Source organism: Ostrinia nubilalis, chromosome 11 (genome assembly GCF_963855985.1).
Source record: "Ostrinia nubilalis chromosome 11, ilOstNubi1.1, whole genome shotgun sequence".
In the NCBI taxonomy this organism is placed as follows: Eukaryota; Metazoa; Arthropoda; class Insecta; order Lepidoptera; family Crambidae; genus Ostrinia; species Ostrinia nubilalis.
The window spans coordinates 910466-925823 of record NC_087098.1 but is presented as its reverse complement, the minus strand read 5'-3'; the positions used below and the strand labels follow the sequence as shown (position 1 = coordinate 925823).

General features: G+C 39.2%; 1 protein-coding gene and 1 long non-coding RNA gene across 2 annotated transcripts in view; both read left to right on the top strand.

The window, feature by feature from the left end:
* Positions 1–15358, top strand: part of LOC135075959 (liprin-alpha-3) — a 171627-nt gene that overhangs the window by 69632 nt on the left and 86637 nt on the right. The gene's annotated exons all lie outside the window — the stretch shown is intronic.
* Positions 11502–14394, top strand: LOC135076071 (uncharacterized). The gene is made up of 3 exons (XR_010258172.1): positions 11502–12409; positions 12492–12666; positions 12746–14394. It is a non-coding gene; the product is annotated as an uncharacterized LOC135076071 (long non-coding RNA).

Here is a 15358-nt window from a genome sequence, read left to right as displayed (position 1 = left end):
AAGGAAAGAAATAAATCTTTGAATGATGACCAATCAGAATAATTACCATTAAAAACCGGTATAGATATTTTAGGCAGCTTGACATTATTGTCTCTCATTTTGGAATTAAAACAAGGCAAATCTGAACAATTGGTACTTACAGGATTCAATGACATAAGTGTAGCTTTTAATTCACTTTTATATACTAAGTACATTTCATAGCCGACTCCAAACACGTCGTCCTCGATATAAGTACTTTCGTCTAAATCCGCCTTCTCATATGATGCTATAATTGACTTATGCCGCTCCATGAACTTGTTCATCAACGCCTCCAAAGCCTCCAGTCTAGCCGTGACGTATGTTTCAGTAATCCGATCCTAGGGTGATTTCTTGAAGTTTATTCTTCCTTTTTCTATTTGACTTTTCAAGTCATTCATTACTCTGAGTTCTGCATCAATTTTCGCAAATAATTCTAAGTCCCCAAATTGCCGATTGAATTTCTTCTAAGTGTTAGAACTCACAATTTCGCTCTGAAATCGGGCATAGGTTCCCCGTAGTTCCACTTTTTGCGAAACTATTCTAAGTCCTAAACACTTAACTTCCAAAGTACTTACAGTTTTAACTTGCACTTTAATATTTTCCACATTTTCACTATCACACCATTTTCAATTTCAATGTATCAACACGTCCCGTTTTCTGTCACTTCACCAAATGTCAGTACTGTCACTACTGTTTTTCTTTTTAAAACTTCATCGGTCTTCGTCTGTATCCAGCCAGCAGCGCCACTGTCCAAAACCAAATGCACCAACTTCGACACACCTCGTAGTTTGCTTTCTTCAAAAATGCTCCGTCTCGTAAGGACCCTGTCCGAGGGTATGCCGAGTTAGGCAAAGAACAAACGCCAGTTCCAGAGCATAGACAGTTTATTAAAAAATCAGACTGAAGTACTTATAAGCCGGAAAAAATACTTTGATATCGTGAGCTAAGTAAGAACAGTGCCATCTAGTTTACCACAAAGGAAATTAACATTTAACACTAAAAGCATATTCAAAGCACTAGCTCAAACAGGTATATTTGACTGAGCAACAGGAATTTTCCTAATTCAGGTATTAACCTGCCACAATTTCTTGATTGTTAATAATATTCTTATTGTTTTATTTGTATTGTATGTGGTGAGAAATAAACAATTTATTTATTATTATTTACTTCTTTAGATAAAAGCTTTTTAATTGCGCCCTTGTCTATTGAATAGACATGAAGTACCTACCTGCTCGTAATGAAATGTAGTTTCCCATTTTCACTAGTCGTGCATTTACACTCGTTCGAAGTCTCTTCCCATGCGGTAGTTGGTGTTAATCCGTGGTTATCCGTGGTTAATTTCGGCGGATCGTTGGTTTAATCGCTCGCAGCGCGCTTCGCCGGGGAGGTTGATAGTGATAGATCCGCCCTGTAATAGTAATTTATCAAGATGATTATTGTAACTATTAATGTTAATTAATATGAAGAGTCGTTTCGTTTCGTCGGTCGAACATTTTTGTTCATTTTAAGCAAACACAATTAGTCTCCGGTGCAATGAAACCACTAATAACCAGTGCTGTACAAGATAAGAAGCGTGTGTGTTGCATTCTCGAAATTATTATCATCCGTTGCTATTTATGTATTATCTTTTTGAAGTAATTAAGTGTTGATCTTGAACTTTGAACAGTACTTTACGTTTAATTACCATTGTGTGTGTATTGGTTAGGTATACATATACTTTTCTGTGCGTATATCGTGTGGCGGGCTGTAAGAACCCAGATCACACTCAGGGGTTGTGATTCACAACCCCTGAATCAAACTTCGTAAGCTAGTGAATGACAGGGCTCAATCACTAGTCGCTTCAATTACCGACCTTCAATTCAAATCCCTCAAATCTTTTTACGTCTTCGGATGAATAAACGCTGTAATTCAACCTAGAATTTGAATACCATTCGCGCTAGGTCCTGGAGATTGGCAGCAATTCTGACGAAACCCCGAGCCTAACGGTTTAATCAGACGCGCGCGCGCCATCAAACAACAGCGGGGCTATTCTGAAAACGTTATACGATGTTTCGAAAGCTGCCATGTCTACCATTCCTTTCACGCAAAGCCAAAAGCTAGCGTGAGCGACAGTGACAGATAGACTCGGAACTAAACAAACAGCGTTTTGGGGTAGCCCTGCAGACAATATGCCGCTCCTATTCCGGGAACAAAAAAATAAGGATACGCAGGCTAATTTAAGGATTTCTGATAAAATGGAGGATCCGGAAGGTAAAGAAAGCAGATTCATCAAATAAGGTTTTCTCGATAATCGGCTTTTCTTAAAAACCGAGCACTCTCTTAACATTGTTTACTCAGATATATTGGGTTTTCTTTTCTGCTAATCCACTCCACTCAAATCATTTATTTTTAAGTAAATACATGAGTACCTAAGCATTATTTAATAGAATCGTTGAAAGGTTATATGTATAATTGGATCGTAGTTTTGTCTGCGTAATTAATAAACCACATGTTTTTTCTTAGTATTATGTGAACTTAAATACATGCAATACTAATCTAAATAAACTTAAATTCTTTCTATTGTTGAACTCCACTGCAAGATGCAGTTCCGGAGTCCCGCTTACCTGCCCTATTTCCCAGGGGACGCACGATCAAAGGGACCGACAAAAAGCGACGGGACCATAGCGAAAGTAGACGAGTAGCTCATGCAAATAGCAAGTTACTTCTTGGTTGATCTGAATGTGGTATCAATAGAATATGAGAATGAGATTAAGATTAAAGTGACTCATTCAGAACAACACCTTAAGTTCTAATTTCCAGTCATCTGTTGGTAAATTTTAAACAGAACAACAGATCATCATCATCATCATCTCAGCCATATGACGTCCACTGCAGAACATAGGCTTCCCCCAATACTTTCCATGTTTCCCATTTGGTAGCCTTCTGAGCCGCCTTCCTGCTGCTGAAGTGGAAATAAGCAGGGCACATAGTACGCAGAACGGACGGCCGATGGCGCAGCAAGGTTCTGGAGTGGAGACCGCGTACCGGAAAACGCAGCGTGGGACGTCCACCCATAAGGTGGACCGACGACATGGTAAAGGAACGACAGATGCGCATCCGGAATTGTGTTGTGTTGAGTTTTGCGAACAAATTCAGTTACTTTGTCCTTCTTTTTTTGTTTTACTTATCTGTTTTGACTATAACATCTTTCCTGCAGAAATGACTTTATTTCCTCTCAAGCGCATTGCGTATTGTCAAATAAATGCGATCAACTCGAAAATGTATAAAGTTTTTGATCTGTGTCGTTAGAATAGTTTTATGCTAGAAAACGATAAAAAGAAAACTTTCTTTAGTGGTTAGTAGTATCAGCCCACAAGGTGGACAGATGACCTTATAAAGGAGGAAGGCTGAATGCAGGCCGGTCACAAACAGTCAATCTGAAAATCATTAGGGGAGGCCTATCATGTTCAGCAGTGGACGTATTGTGTCTGAAATGATGATGACGATGATTTGGTTGTATCTAGTGCGTTCTACACTATCGATGCTACTTATGATTTTTTTTATGCTAGACAAGGCAGGTATTTGACCCCAATCGCACCTGGTGTTAAGTAATGCAGTCTAGTACAAATCTGCCCTGTAAGTGCCTATTCACTCTCGCCTTGAAAACGCCCGGATTATAGTGTTCAGGAAATACAGCAGCAGGCAGCGAATTCCAGTCCCTAGCTGAAGCGATATGATGAAGCGATCTAGGCTGTTCAAAACTTGGTGACTACAATGGGGCATTTACATGCGCAGGCGGGGCCCGGGGCACGAGCCGCGACGTCGCTCGCCACCACGTTGGGCGCCAATTGAAATCCATTGTGTTCCTATTTTGTTAGCATTCATACTGTAGAAAGGCACAGAAGGCAAGCCTTTTGTTTGAAGAGTACGAGCATTCACACATGCTGATGGATAAAGTGCATTGTCGTTTCAGCCAAATGACGTCCACTGCTGGACAAAGGCCTCCCCCAAGGTTTTCCACAATGAACGGTCCTGCGCTGCCCGCATCCAGGCTCTTCCCGCGACCTTTACCAGATCGTCGGTGAAAGTGCATTGTTTTTCTTAAATCAAAATCTGGAGGATAATAAGTAACTCGTAACAAAACAGTATGTATTACAACGGTTTTAATTATACGGTCATTTTAATTCCTTCTAGCTATGAAGCTACAAAATTGTATGCTCTCTTTGGTTGCTTATTTGGCACTAAATAAAGTATGTAATCTTTATTTAAACTTTTGTAGTTTTTAGATGATATAGTTTTTGAACCGAACTATTGTAAGGACCGATCCCACTGTATGTACTTCATTCAGGAAAGTTCTACGAAAAGGCTTTTCATTTGAAATGCCGATAGGGTCGAATACTTGGGCTGTTTATATTTTGGGATATTGTTTTTCGATTATTTTCATCTGGTCTCGCGCTCGCTATTGCTTAGCGTTATGATGTTATAAACCCACAGATATATTTTTATCTTTGATACTTTATCCGTTTTGTTTAAGGGATAGAAGATTACTTTTTTATGTACCTAACATAATATTTATACCTATCGAAGCTATCACGCTTGATACTGAAAGTGATATTTTTTGTTCCGTTTGACATTTCTTTGAATTTAGATTTTCTTATTGAGTTTAAAAACATATTTTCAGTAAGAAAAATCACATTTATACCCATTTTAGATAGGAGCGTAGGTGATAAAAACCTAATTTATCCCCAAGAGTGGACTGACCCATATGACTTCTAAATATCTACGGTTCCAGCGTTACAGAACGTCAAAAATAACAGCTGCAAAGTTGAACGACCCCGCGGGTAGTTGGCAGACGCGAGGTGCTAAAAGGCAGCGGCCCTCGACCGAATGTGCTCCATCGAGCAAAACCTTTGTTGTACTCAAACTACACACCCCACCCACACTCCACTTTCAACCCTACTGCACTGGTATAAGAACCACAACTCTCAAATTTTACCAACAGAAACGTTTAGTACAGTAAGCAAAAGAAGTTGGCTATTTTTTCTACCCTATGCCTGCGGAGATTGGGGAATTGTCGTTAACTTCTACTGTTATGTGTACAAATATGTTTGTCCGCAAAGTGATTGCCCGTAACGTTCTTACAAGATTGTGATTACAAGAGGACATTAGGAAACCACCCGATATTACAACAGAGGACGAAAAATCCTAGCCGAATTGACTGTAGTAGTCACGCTAATAATATCGTATTTAATTATGTTCTATTACCATACTCCAAGCCTCTAACATACAAAACTATGCATAATGGCGATAACATATCATCTTTTACGTAACTTTTTGAAGATGAGTTAGGTATAAGTGTACCTACTGGTGGTATTTTCCATCCCACGAGATTCGAAACCCCAAAAGCTGTCGTTAGTCCTATACCTAAAAGAACAGACAAATGGCCAACAAAATGTTCTGTAAGTCCCGTAAATAATTTCAGACTAATGAAACTTTCGGAACGTAAAACTGACTTTACCCTTTTAAAAATATAACTGTTCACGCTGCTCGTTGAAAAATCGAAATAAAAGAGAATATCCTTCCGTTTTTCTGCAGTCCGACTGAAAACAAGTGTCCATTAAATAATTTATATCAGGGAGACATTAATTATGAATTTGCGTCGGTTTTACGGGCTCTTTTCAAATGTTCGCGTTAACTATCCGGTAATTGCCGGATGGTGTTGCCATCGTTATCCATTCAGCTCCTGGCTTTACGCAGGAGTCTATTGAGGGCGTAGCAAGGATCGTCTCGAGCTGACGGTATTGTAGATCTCACTTTTGTTATTTGAAGCTGATTTCAGACGTTTCAAGAGGTTCTATAAATGATGTTTTGCATCTGTGTGCTTACCATGAGTTTACGTCAGATGTGCTCGCTAGCGACGCTAAAAATGACATTAAAATGTATAACAGTGGGTCTAGTCAAAATGCCATCGCAAACCAATAGGAAGTTTTCACTAATGTCAGTCGCCGCGTCACCAGTAATTCGATTCGATCGGAAAATGGCAGCCAAAATGCACATTGAACCACCAAGGACGCGGCGATATAAAAGTTCATTCAAAATCGAATAAAAGTTAAAAAATGTCTATGACTTTGCGATTGTTTTTACTTTTTTTAGCTTTTTTTTTTTTTAAATTAGTTTCTTCCTTTTTTCTGTGGGTCTAGTCAAAATGCCATCCCAAACCAATAGGAAGTTTTCACTAATGTCAGTCGCCGCGTCACCAGTAATTCGATTCGATCGGAAAATGGCAGCCAAAATGCACATTGAACCACCAACGACGCGGCGATATAAAAGTTCATTCAAAATCGAATAAAAGTTAAAAAATGTCTATGACTTTGCGATTGTTTTTACTTTTTTTAGCTTTTTTTTTTTAAATTTGTTTCTTCCTTCTTTCTGCTCTCTGTTTACGTCTATGCTTCGCCGTCAAACTAACTGTCAAAACGACATCGCGATACGGATTTGTCAAAACAGCCTTAGGGTGGGTTGCACCATCTTAGTTTAACTTTGACAAACGTCTAAAATCTGTCAAACTCCATACAAAAAACTCCGGTTAACGTCATAGTTACGGTCAAAGTTAGGTGGTGCAACTCACCCTATTGGTTTTCGATTGAATCGAAGCTTATCACCGGGGTTTTAGTAATCGCAATGAAAATGGCGGGTGTTGCGATTCGATTCGATTTTGATTGAGTCTTATATGCATGTTGGCTAAGCCTTTGTATGGGAAATTTCAATCCAGTCTTTCGATTATCGATAGGTAGGGCTTTGCGATTCGATTTTTTGCCGTTTGACTAAGCCTTTTTTGTTATCGACCTCTTTTGCGATTTGTTTATTTGTTTGCGACTGGTTTGCGATGGGTTTGCGATTTTAAAGTGCGTTTTGACTAGACCCGCTGCTCTCTGTTTACGTCTATGCTTTGCTGTCAAACTAGCTGTCAAAACGACATCGCGATACGGATTTGTCAAAACAGCCTTAGGGTGGGTTGCACCATCTTAGTTTAACTTTGACAAACGTCTAAAATCTGTCAAACTCCATACAAAAAACACCGGTTAACGTCATAGTTACGGTCAAAGTTAGGTGGTGCAATTCACCCTATTGGTTTTCGATATAATCGAAGCTTATCATCGGGGTTTAAGTATCGCAATGAAAATGGCGGGTGTTGCGATTCGATTCGATTTTGATTGAGTCTTAAATGCATGTTGGCTAAGCCTTTGTATGGGAAATTTCAATCCAGTCTTTCGATTATCGATAGGTAGGGCTTTGCGATTCGATTTTTTGCCGTTTGGCTAAGCCTTTTTTGTTATCGACCTCTTTTGCGATTTGTTTATTTGTTTGCGACTGGTTTGCGATGGGTTTGCGATTTTAAAGTGCGTTTCGACTAGACCCACAGGTAGGTTAACAGCGCCCAAAAAAAAAGAACGCAGAAAGAGTTGACTTACCTAATGTACCTCTTTTTAAGACTCTTACTTAACTCACTCTCTGACCAGTCGTAAGGCAACTTGGATTACAAAGTTTAAGTTGATTCGGAATTCCGCACGAATCCGTTATGTAGATCGAGTTGTAAGTTGACGTTGCCGCGTTGCGGCTCATAAAAGCGGCCTTCAAACGTCAGCAGAGTGCCATTAAAGGATCGGGAATAATTATGTTTTTTAAACGAAATTGATGGGCTTGATTCATATAGACTGGCGAGTTCCGACTGCGTGTGGATAAGCTGGGTTCAAGTAGAGTGCCTTGATAAAATTGAATCAAATAGACTGATAGTGAAGAATCTCAGTATCTATAAGAGTAGGCGCACACCGTTGATTTTTCGTCGGCCGATAGTTTAGTCGGGCAGTTGATCAGTATGGGAGTGCGCACACTACGCCGATTCGATTTGGCCGATTCTTCATACAAATTAAAATCGGGCACAACTATCGGCCAACTAAAAATCAACGGTGTGCGCCTACTCTAAACACAGCTTTGCAATGAAATCTTTACTCTTTGCAACGAAAGATTTACTCTGATCACTTGATACATAGTTTGGTTCATGTTATTCGGCTTTATTTGTTGGACAAATTCCTATTGGCGTGAATTATGGTTAGGTAGTAACAATAATAACTAAATTGTTCTAACTGACACCTCCTGAATAAACTAGATCGTGAAAGGCTGACTGCGGCCGAGTCGGCCTAAACTAGATTTATTGCTCCTGTTAGCGCCTTACTTTAGGAGAGTTTATAACAGACGATTTTGCATATACGATTTATCATTCTATGTATGTATGTATAACCATATGGGTCTCTCCTAAGATGATCTAGAATTCGATTTTAGATTACATGACATAAATAATACATACAAAAGCTGAATTTATTTCACGCCTCGCGACTTGAAAAAGTATCAAAATTTTACCGTAACCACAAAAAACTTGCTCTTATTTGTCATGTCATGTCATGTCCTTCTCAATTTCACATAACTCAAGGAATCTGTTTTACTTTCTACTTGCATTCAGGCAATGTATAGAACAGGAACCAACAACGATAAAGGAAACTTTTACAGCAAGCTTGTAGAAAATTTACTTGCTTCCGTGTACTTACAAATCGCGCTGTGTGAACCGACCTTGACGCAAGTACATGGAACGGCTATTTGCTTTGTCGGAAAATTGTTATAAATACATAATTCTATTTATAATTACGTAGTAATTCTCTACTCTAAAAATATAAAGACAGGTATAAACCTATGTTATGCAATATTGTGTACATTCACCACCACAATAGTAATGCACAACATACGATTCCTCAACGTTTAGCTTTAATGCGACTGTTTTCTGTGCTTCAAGTATAATTAGCACATCATCTACTCGTAAGTTGATGTTTTTTACTTTTTACCTTCATTAAAATGCTGCGTGAAAAATAAACAGCTAAATACAGCGAAATTGGCCCCCACCTTTTATTATACCATCCAAAAGCGAGTCCAAAACGGCGTCGTTTCCGCCTCCAGTAATTTACACGTTACTCGTGTCAAGGGTTACCATCCATCTGAGTTTATCTGGACATGTTCGGACCTTTCTCAGATATTTTTTGTACCTTTTTAGGAAACTTAATATCTAATGTAATAATGTAATAGACATAGGTACGGAATGCTTCACAGCCAAGACTAATTATTATCTACTTACTTATTTACACGTTAGGTACAGAAAACAAGATTTCAAGCCCTTTATTGTCGTGTCAATAAATTATTTCTATTTCTCTCTTGTCCAAATTATTTTTAAGAGTATAATGTTGATACTCATACAATGTAAATTATGAAACCACAGATTTCATTTTCAAATAGACATTTTGACAGATCTTTTTCTTAGTGGGGCTCTAGTTCTTTGTGGGCAGATGTCGCTCGCCTTACGATAGCTTATTTGACAGATAACACTATTATTATTACGTAACATAAGTACCAAACTTTAGCTTGATACTTGCTGTCTGTACACCCCTGGTCAGGAAGTATCAAATTTTAAGATGGCAACCCTGCTTGATGTTAGATCGCGCCGTGTAAACCGTCCTGTCGACGCAGGTACACGGAACGGCTATTAACTTTGTGGGCGCATTGTTTTGCATGGCCAATTGTTCAAACGCCAAAGTGGACTCTGGAGTTTACAATCTTAAAGTTCTTTTTGCAGTACTGCACTTCAAGCCATAAATTATGCTAGCACACTAGCTGGACTAACTTACAGCTTATTTAATTTTGCGATGAGAACCATAGTGCGTTCGAGACAGTTTGCATAAGCAGATGGTGTACTGCACCGAGGTGTAATAAATCATGCTTTCTTTTCGAACTTTGAGTATGAATATTTATGAAAATAAAATTATTTTCTAAAGTATTCAAGCCTTTCCAACTTTATTTGTACCTACGCGATGTACAAATGTGCGTGTGAAATACGCTCGTATTCACAAACATTACTATAAGGTCTCACAGTGCGCGTGGACGCACAGGGTGACACACGAACCAATCACAGAGCTCTATTCAACGCTGTGCGTTCTATTTGCTGCTTCACTTAAGCAAGCATCGTTTGTGGGCTAGTGTCGCGCATTTTTTTTTTCGAGGTAGACAGTTTCATCAACAGATTTTCACCAAAAACACAGTTTGCGAGGTAACAACTGCCTGGTCGTCTATATCTCTGCACGCACCTTTTTAACTGACCCGACTACGAATAAAACTCGAAACCTCTAGGCTAAACGAAAGGTAGTCCCAGTCTTTGCGCCATCATCATTATTCAGAAAGAAGGATGACATAATAATTTGTGCTCTCACATTGCGCCTGCGCCGCACTCGTTGCTATGGCGGTCAATTAACCTCGCACAACGAGCTAGTTGTACTATACAGGTCAGAGTATCCTGTGGAAGGCAGTCAGTATAATAGTTTCCGAGAATATTGATGTATCTGATATCTTGGAAGAGATGCAGAGCTGAACTGCATCTCACAACTGCAACTGAGCTGTAATACAAGTTGTTAATGAACATAAGTAATTATCTACTAATATAAATGCGAAAGTTTGGATGTCTGGATGTTTGTTACTCTTTCACTCAAAAACTACTGAACGGTTTTTTTTTTGCATGACAAGGTAGGTATTTGACCACAATCGCACCTGATGTTAAGTGGGATGCAGTCTAGGATTTTGATAAAACGATACAATATCATTGTGTATACCTAACCCAGAATAACATATAGGCTATAATTTATGACGATCTGTGACAAACTAAATTTCACGCGGGTAAAGCCGCGGGCAAAAGCTAGTTACGAGTATCTATACCTTACGCAACAAAACAGTACAATATCTTTTTTTACTATCTAAATATTTTATCATAGTTTCCACGGCCCATTATAACGCCCTGAACGATGCTTGTGTAGATTTTTTCGCCGAGAAAATACATAAAATTGCATACCCACCAGTCATGAGGGCAGCTAGTGGGTTATGTTGGCCTCTTCCTGATGCTGTGTGTACCTAGCCTAAGGGCGCTTTCAACAACCGACACGAAAAGCGCCCTAATCTAAGCGAATTGCTTTTTTGCGTCCATCCAAAGAGATTTTTATTCCCTGAATAATTCCTAGCACATCCATTCCATTATTTCCTACCTACTCCATTCAATGTAGTCCACCCTTACATGGTAAGCACTTAGTAACTTAAGTCAATCGTAACTTGCTAAAGCACTGAATGCCACCTGACCTGATAGTCCAGTCAATGAATGCTTTAACGACGGTGTAGAGAGAAATCCCTGGAACACAATTTCTGACCTCGGGACTTTATTTAGACTAGTTAGGAGGTGAACATAGCAAAAGTCCCCGCCCTTAGCCCTTGAGCCGGCGGGAAGAGGGGGGTTTAAAGGTACCACTTTTCGGTTTTTCGCTTAATCCTCGGAAACTATGCGTCCTAGTGGCATGGCTACTATGAACCAAAAAAAGCTTATTCAATTTGCTACAGGTGAGACAGTCAAGTTTTTATATATAGAATAGAATAGAATAGAAAACTTTTTATTTGCAAGAAAGGTATACAAGCAGGTAAGACATAGATTAAAACAGAGAGAAATAAACAAGTGGACAATTAACTGCTTGTGCCCCTCTGACAAAAAGGCACCCGCTCAGCGTACATCAAGACCGCCAGGGCTTGTCTTGAAACTGATTTTCAGCGGGGGCCCTCTGTTGTCACGGCGTACCCCTGCTGAAAGAGATGCAAGAGGAGAAAGGAGTCCACAAGTCCGGCAGCAGGGAGAACGCAGCAGGGGGGCGCAAAAGAAAAAGAGAAAACAAACAAAAAGAAAGAAACAAGAAAGCACCATAAAAAATAATTAATAAAAATAAATTCATTTCACATTAATTATAAATTACAATAATAATAAATTAAAATTATAATAAATTACAATAAATTTAGATTTTAATTATTAATTACATAATTAAAACACATTTAAAAAAAATTAAAATAAAATAAATTAGATTAAAAATACAAATAAATTATCAAAAAACACCATTCTTTACTTATCTATTGCCATTGATATGTGGCCATAACCATAAGGCCTCAAGTTATTTAAAATCAATGGTAGAAAAGTGATTGAGGAAAGAAAAAAAAAAAAAGAGATTAAAAAAAAGAAAGAACTGTCACTTACTGTCAACGACCGACATGTGCACGAGATGTGAGAATAATTGCCACGTAAATTGATGAAATGTGGTACATTTAAAGGATATTTCAAGAAAGCAGTGCCAAATAATAAAACCAAATTAAGAGCAATCCGCAGCACTACAATCACACGAAAGGGAAGGTGAATAACATCCAGCATTGTAACCAATTTTATGCAACAACTACGGATTACTAACATACAATAATGCAATGCAATACTATTATACAAATAAATTAAAGAAAATTGGTAAGAAATTAGTAAAAAATTACTATCAATATCATTAACATTTAACACTGAGCAACGATAAAACATAAATTTACAATTCCAGGACAGAAGAATACACTGAGTACCAACAGCAAAAAATAAATAAATAAAATAAACCCATGTCAAGAAACTAAACGGAGCCAAGTGGATGAGGACTGCACACAAGGTGCTGGAGAAAGTCAGGTGAAGCTGGAGCTGGAAGTGGACCTGCTCCCAGGCGTGTCGTGCATACATTTAAGGTAGGATTTTTTCCTTGACCTGTTGTGAAATAATGAGGTGGTTTTTAAGTATTTTTTTAAAAGTGTTTTTTACTTGTAGGGCACGCAGAGGCAGTGGCAGGTCATTCCAACATTTAGAAGCAGCAAACCTGAAGGAGCCTCTAAAAGCTGCAGTACGATGTTTAGGGGTGTTAAAGACATGGGTGCATTCTCTTCTGGGATATCGGCTGAGCTCACGTGCCCACTCCAGCTTCAAGAAAAGGTACTTTGGCTTGGCTTTACTCAGAACACCAAACATCATAGTAGCAAGATGAAGCTTCCTACGCGCATCCATCTTTAACATGGCTGCAGCATTGAGGAATGGCGTAACATGTGTACGAGGTGGAATTGTGAAACAAAACCGAGCGCAGGCATTTTGCACTCTTTGGATAAGTTTAGCTGATTTTGTGAAAATACATGGACCATAAACAGTATCGCAATAGTTAAACTTGCTGAGAACCAGTGATTCGCAAAGAGCAATTCGAATCTTCTCACTTAAATATGGTCTTAGTTTGTATAGAAGTTTCAAACGGTAAAAACTACTTCTAGCACAATCAATGATGTGATTTTCAAATTTCAAATGGCAATCCATGGCCAATCCCAGATTTTTAACTTTATCAACCCTAACAATAGGCTGACCTACAATATTTAAAGTATTATCATTAAATCTGGCTATGTTCTTGGGGGTACCCATTACAATAAATTGTGATTTATTAGGATTAAGAGTAAGACAATTCAGTAAGCACCATGTATTTATGTTATTTAGGTCTTGGTTAATTTTATTGACAGCAATCACTTGGTCGGCCGGGGCAAACGGTAGATACAGTTGCAAGTCATCAGCATATAAGTGATATTGACAATTCTTTATGCTGTTTACAATGTCAGCACTGTACAAAATGTACAGAATTGGGCCCAAAATCGAACCTTGGGGCACACCACGAGAGACTGTACTCAGCTGTGAACGCAACAGAGTGCCATCCGTCTGTTTCAGCTCAACATATTGACTACGCTGAGTCAAATAACTATGAAACCACTTAACGGATCTGCTATCAAAACCATAGTATTTTAGTTTGGATGAGAGAAGAGATGTATTGATTGAGTCGAATGCCCGAGAGAAATCAAGCAATGTCACAATTGTTACCATGCCACGATCCTGTCCAGCCAGTATGTTGTCAACCACGTCTGCCAGTGCAGTGGCCGTTCCATAACCCTTCCGAAACCCAGATTGACAGTGTGGAAGAATATCACAATCCTCAAGGTATCGAGTGACTTGGTCGCACACTATCCTCTCAAGGATTTTAGAAAGACATGGCAGGATGCTAATAGGCCGTAGTTCCTCTTCTGAGTTAGGGTGGCTTGTTTTAGGAATAGGTCTCACAATCGATATTTTCCAACTCTCAGGGAATGTGCTATCTAGTATAGACTGGTTGACCATCGCAGTTATGGCTTTAAGGGAGTAGGGTAAGGTTAGCCGGAGCATGTCCAAAGATAGGCCATCATGCCCCCGGGCATTCGACTTCATTCCTCTGATGGTCTTAAGAACCATCTCCTCACTGACTGTGTGCAGAGTAAAAGTAGCTGCATTGTTATGCCTATGAAACTCAAAGTAGGTCAGTTGAGAAATGGATACTTTATCCTCACCTGGCACTTTTTGAAAATGTGCATTAATAAGATCAGGATTGTTAAACATAGAGGGTATATCAGGTAGGTTCCCATTATCCGGCAGTACTGTGCGTTTCAAGTTCCTCCAAAGTTTTTTTGGGTTACCCAGGTTACTGTTGACATGGTCATTGAAGAAACAAGACTTCACGCGTTCAATCGCCCCCAGGACCAGATGTCTCATTGTTTTGTAACTGTCCCTGAGGCTAGCAGTTTTCAGCACCCTATATCGCTTGCTATAAGCATCCCTAACACGAATCATCTTTTTGATCGTGTCTGTTATCCATGGATGTGGTGGGTGCCTAAATTTGCGCGACCTCACAGGGGCATGGAGATCCATCATTCCAATGATACAACCGGTAAAAGATGTTACAAGCTCACTTACATTACTTAGACGGAAGAGGTTGCTCCAATCAATCAAACTGAGGTCCCGCTCAAGGTGCTCCAACACAATATCCTTGTAAGGCCTATAGGTGACCCAGAGGGGCCTCGCTTTCTCCTTTTTGATTTTGAACTCGGCCAGAAGTAATGCGTGACTACCCAGGTCAGGGGAGTGTCTTACAACAACCCGGTGTGCCCGCAGATCCGTACAGATTAAGTCTATTAGTGTGCTGCTGTGATCTGTAAAATGATACAAGATATATAAAAACTTGACTATCTCACCTGTAGCAAATTGAATAAGCTTTTTTTGGTTCATAGTAGCCATGCCACTAGGACGCATAGTTTCCGAGGATTAAGCGAAAAACCGAAAAGTGGTACCTTTAAACCCCCCTCTCCCCGCCGGCTCAAGGGCTAAGGGCGGGGACTTTTGCTATGTTCACCTCCTGACAAGTCTAAATAAAGTCCCGAAGTCAAAAATTGTGTTCCACGGTTATCCATCTATAATGCTTTATTGACTGGACTATGAAGTTTCAAGTGTTTGCTAAAAGTTTTGTCATTACAAAGTAACTAGTACACAGTTTGACTACTAATATTTAGAAATTTACTTCTACTTTCTTCTGAAAGTGTCGCAAAC